The sequence below is a fragment of the Ursus americanus genome, chromosome X (assembly GCF_024610735.1).
Source record: "Ursus americanus isolate L20-20 chromosome X, mUrsAme1.1.p, whole genome shotgun sequence".
Classification (NCBI taxonomy): domain Eukaryota; kingdom Metazoa; phylum Chordata; class Mammalia; order Carnivora; family Ursidae; genus Ursus; species Ursus americanus.
In genome coordinates, this window is record NC_142164.1 from 65,117,174 (window position 1) to 65,123,173 (window position 6,000).

Below are 6,000 nucleotides of genomic sequence, written 5' to 3' on the forward strand. Positions count from 1 at the left end.
ACCATTCTGTCTTAATGATCACAGCTCTGTAATAGAGCTTGAAGTCTGGCAACGTGATGCCACTAGCTTTGGTTTTCTTTTTCAACATTCCTCTGGCTATTTGGGGTCTTTTCTGGTTCAATACAAATTTGAGGATTGTTTGTTCCAGCTCTGTGAAACATATCAATGGTATTTTGATAGGGATTGCATTGAATGTGTAGATTGCTCTGGGCAACATAGATATTTTAACAATATTTATTCTTCCAATCCATGAGCGTGGAATGTTTTTCCATTTCTTTGTGTCTTCCTCAATTTCTTTCATAAGTGTTCTGTAGTTTCTAGAGTACAGATCCTTTACCTCTTTGGCTAGGTTTATTCCTGGGTATCTTAGGGGTTTTGGTGTTATTTTAAATGGGATTGCTTCCTTAATTTCTCTTTCTTCTGTCTCATTGTTGGTGTACAGAAATGCAACTGATGTCTGTGCATTGATTTTATATCCTACCATGTTGCTGAATTCCTGTATGAGTTCTAGCAATTTTGTGGTGGAGTCTTTTGGGTTTTCCACATAAAGTATCACGTCATCTGTGGAGAGTGAGAGTTTGACTTCTTCTTTGCCAATTTGAATGCCTTTTATTTCTTTTTGTTGTCTGATTGCTGAGACTAGGACTTCTAGCACTATGTTGAACAACAATGGTGAGAGTGGGCATCCCTGTTGTGTTCCTGACCTTAGGGGAAAAGTTCTCAGTTTTCCCCACTGAAAATGATATTCGCTGTGGGCTTTTTGTAGATGGCTTTTATGATACTGAGGTATGTTCCCTCTATCCCTACACTGTGGAGAGTTTTAATCAAGAAATGATACTGTATTTTGTCAAATGCTTTTCCTGCATCTGTTGAGAGGATCATATGGTTCTTGTCCTTTCTTTTGTTAATGTGTTGTATCACATTGATTGATTCGGGAATGTTGAACCACCCTTGCAGCCCAGGAATAAATCCCACTTTGTCATGGTGAATAAGCCTTTTAACATACTGTTGGCTCCTATTTGCTAATATCATGTTGAGAATTTTTGCATCCATGTTTATCAGGGATATTGGCTTGTAATTCTCCTTTTTGGTGGGGTCTTTGTCTGGTTTTGGGATCAAGGTAATGCTGGCCTCATAGAACGAGTTTGGAAGTTTTCCTTCCATTTCTATTTTTTGAAACAGCTTCAGAAGAATAGGTATTAGTTCTTTAAATGTTTGGTAGAATTCCCCTGGGAGGCCATCTGTCCCTAGTCTCCTGTTTCTTGGAAGATTTTTGATTACCGCTTCAATTTCCTTGCTGCTTATGGATCTGTTCAAGTTTTCTATTTATTCTTGTTTCAGTTTTGGTAGTTTACAAGTTTCTAGGAATGCATCCATTTCTTCCAGATTGCCTAATGTTGGCATATAGTTGCTCATAATATGTTCTTTAAATTGTTCATATTTCCTTGGTGCTGGTCATTATCTCTCCTCTTCCATTCATGATTTTATTAATTCAGGTCATTCCTCTTTTCTTTTTGATAAGTCTGGCTAGGGGTTTATAGATCTTATTAATTCTTTCAAAGAACCAGCTTCTAATTTCATTGATCTGTCCTACTGTTCTTTTGGTTTCTATTTCATCGATTTCTGCTTTAATCTTTATTATTTCTCTTCCACTTCTCTTCTTTCTCCAGCTCCTTTGGGTGTAAGGTTAGGTTGTGTATTTGAGACTTTTCAAATTTTTTGAGAAAGGCTTGTACTGCTATGTACATCCCTCTTAGGGCCGCCTTGCTGCATCCCAGAGGGTTTGAACTGTTGTGTTTTCATTTTCATTTGTTTCTATGATATTTTTAAATTCTTCTTTAATTTCCTGGTTAACCCATTCATTCTTTAGTAGGACAGTCTTTAACCTCCAAGTATTTGATTTCCTTCCAAATTTCCTCTTGTGATTGAGTTCAAGTTTCAAAGCATTGTGGTCTGAAAATATTCAGGGAATAATCCCAGTCTTTTGGTAATAGTTGAGACCTGACCCAGTATGTGATCTCATCTGGAGAACGTTCCATGTGCACTCGAGAAGAATGTGTATTCTGTTGCTACAGGTTGGAATGCTCTGTATATATTTGTGAATTCCATCTGGTCCAGTGTGTCATTCAAAGCCCTTGTTTCCTTGCTGATCTTCTGCTTAAATGATCTGCCCATTGCCGTGACTGGGGTGTTGAAGTCCTGCTATTACTGTATTATTATCAATGTGTTTCTTTAATTTTGTTACTAACTGGTTTATATAATTGGCTGCTCCCAAGTTAGGAGCATAAATATTTATAATTGTTAGATCTTCTTGTTGGATAGTTCCTTTAAGTATGATATAATGTCTCTCTTCATCACTTACTACAGTCTTTTGTTTAAAATATAATTTATCTGATATAAGGATTGCCACCCCAGCTTTCTTTCGATGTCCATTGGCATGATAAATGATTCTCCACCCCCTCACTTTCATTTCTTTTTAAAAGATTTTATTTATTTATTTGACAGAGATAGACAGCCAGTGAGAGAGGGAACACAAGCAGGGGGAGTGTGAGAGGAAGAAGCAGGCTCCTAACGGAGGAGCCTGATGTGGGCCTCAACCTCAGAACGCTGGGATCATGCCCTGAGCCGAAGGCAGACGCTTAACAACTGCACCACACAGGCGCCCCTCCACCCCCTCACTTTCAATCTGGAGGTGTCTTTAGGTCTCAAATTAGTCTCTTGTAACCAGCATACGAATTGGGTCTTGCTTTTTTTTTTTTATCCAATCTGATACCCTGTGTCTTTTGATTGGAGCATGTAGCCCATTTACATTCAGAGTAACTATTGAAAGATATGAATTTAGTGCCATTGTATTTCTGTACATCGTCTCTGCTTCTTTCTGGTCTATGTTACTTTTGGGGTCTCTCTTCATTTACAGGATCCCCTTTAATATTTCTTGTAGGGCTGGTTTAGTGATCACAAATTATTTTAGTTTCTGTTTGTCCTGGAAGCTCTTTATCTCTCCTTCGAATGACAGCCTTGCTGGATGAAGTATTCTTGGCTGCATGTTTTTCTCATTTAGTACCCTGAATATATCATGCCAGCTCTTTCTAGCCTGCCAGGTCTCTGTGGATAGGTCTGTTGCCAGTCTAATGTTCCTACCCTTATACATTAAGGACCTCTTGTCTCGAGCTCCTTTCAGGATTTTCTCTTTATCTCTGAAATTTGCAAGCTTCACTATTATACGTTGGCATGCTGATCTATTTTTATTGATTTTTAGGGGGGTTCTCTGTACCTCCTGGACCTGAATGTCTGTTTCCCTCCCCAGATTAAGGAAGGTCTCAGCTATGATTTGCTCAAATATACCTTCTGTCCCTCTCTCTCTTTCTTCTTCCTCTGGGATCCCAATAATTCTTTTTTTTTTTTTAATTTTTAAGGATTTTATTTATTTGAGAGAGAGGGAACGAGAGAGAGAGCGAGAGAGAGAGAGAGGGAGAGGCAGACTCCCTGCTGAATAGGGAGCTGGACGTGGGGCCCGATCCCAAGACCCCAGGACCATCACCCAAGCTGAAGGCAGACACCCAACCGAGCCACCAAGGTACCCCTGGGAGCCCAATAATTCTAATATTGTTTCACTTTATGGTATTGCTGATTTCTCAATGCCTCCCCTCACGATCCATTAGTTGTTTTTCTCTCTTTTCCTTAGCTTCCTTCTTTTCCATCATTTTGTCTTCTATGTCACTGACTCTCTCTTCTGTTTCACTTATTCTAGCTGTTAGAGCATCCATTTTAGACTGCATCTCAGTTAAGGCATTTTTAATTTCGGACTGATTAGATTTTATTTCTGCACTAAGAGATTCTCTAGTCTTTTATGTTTTTTTCAAGCCCAGCTAGTAACATTATAATTGTTATTCTGAATTCAATTTCTTTTTTTTTTTTAAAGATTTTATTTATTTATTTGACAGAGATAGAGACAGCCAGCGAGAGAGGGAACATGAGCAGGGGGAGTGGGAGAGGAAGAAGCAGGCTCATAGCGGAAGAGCCTGATGTGGGGCTCGATCCCATAACGCCAGGATCACGCCCTGAGCCGAAGGCAGACGCTTAACCGCTGTGCCACCCAGGCGCCCCTGAATTCAATTTCTGACATTTCACTTATATCCATATTGATTAGATCTATGGCAGAGATTATTACCTCTGGTTCTTTCTTTTGCTGTGAATTTCTCCTTCTAGTCATTTTGTCCAGAGACGAATAGATGAACGAAAGAACAAAATAAAAAATATCAACCACAATCCTAGTGAAATACACAGTAGACAAATCTGGAGAGGTCAGAAACCAAAAAAGAAAAGGGGAAAAAAGGGAAAAAGAGAGACTGTAATCTCACAAGTGGGCAAAACAGGGTGATCCACTTGATCCTGGATGTATTTTGGTCTGTTTGTTAGAAGACACTAAATCTCAAAATTGTAAAGAAAGAAAAAATACATATATATAGTGAAAGGAGGCCAAAAATGAAGAATATATCTATAAAATGTAAATGTAAAAATTAAAATTAAAAAGACTTAAAAACAAAGAGTTGATAAAATGAAAAACTAGTTGAAAAGGAAAAAAAAAAACCAGAAAGAGAAAAAGAAAATTTTGAACTGAAAGACTAAAGACTCATGAGAAAAAAAACTCAAATTCTATATACTATTTTCCCCTAGCACAGGAGTTTTTCAGTTCTGAGTGATCCATACACTTGGTATTTGACTGATGCTCCTGCTGGTCTTCTGGGGGAGGGGTCTGTTGCACTGATTCTCAGCTGTTTTTGCCTGGGTTGAGTTGCACCACCCCTTGCCAGGGGGCCAGGTTCAGTGTAAGCTGCTTCAGGTTGCTCTTTGTGGCCTTTGCTCCCGGAAGGCTCTTCTCATCGCTCTTGCAAAAAGTGGTCACTTTTCTATTTGTAGAATTGCAGCAATTCTTTTTTAGATCTCGGGTTGAATCCACAGGTGTTCAGCATGATTTGATAGATAACTAACTGAATCCAAGGGACCAGAAGAAATGTGGGCCCCCTATTCTTCTGCCAGCTTCCCTCCTTTTTTTTTTTTTCAGCTTCCCTCCTTTTATTTACAGTGGAATATTATTCAGCCATAAAAAGAATGAAATCTTGCCATTTGTAACAACATGGACGGAGCTAGAGAATATAAGGCTAAGTGAAATAAGTCAGAGAAAGACAAATACCATATGATTTCACTCATATGTGGAATTTAAGAAATGAACCAAAGTAGCAAAGGGAAAAAAAAGGAGAGAGACAAACCAAAAAACAGACTCTTAACTATAGAGAACAAACTGACAGTTACCAGAGGGGAGGTGGGGGGGTGGGGGGGGGGAAGAAAACAAATAGATAAATGGCAGAAGTAAGTTTCTCTTTATCAGTACTCACATTAAATGTAGATGGTTTAAACTCTCCTGGTAAAACGCAGAGCTTGGCAGATTGGATTTTAAAAAGAGGATCAGAATCTATATGCTGTCTATATGCTGTCACTTTATTTTTTTAAAAGATTTTATTTATTTATTTGACAGAAAGAGACAGCGAGAGAGGGAGAGAGGGAACACAAGCAAGGGGAGTGGGAGGGGGAGAAGCAGGCTTCCTGCCAAGCAGGGAACCCAATGAGGGGCTCGATCCCAGGACCCTGGGATCATGACCTGAGCCAAAGGCAGACACTTAATGGCTGAGCCACCCAGGCACCCCTATAAGAAACTCACTTTAAATATAAGAACACAAGGAGGTTGAAACTAAAAGGACTGAAAAATATGTTGCATGAAAATAGTAACCAAAACAGCACAGGGGTGACTATATTACTGTCAGACAATTAGGCTTTAAATATAAAATGGTTATAAAAGAAAAAAAATGACATTATATATTGATAAAATATTTGATCCAGCAAGAATATATAACAATTGTAAACATAAGAACAGAGCCCTAAAATATATAAAGCAAATATTTTTTTTAAATGTATTCAGTGGGCAAGGTTTATTCCACCCTC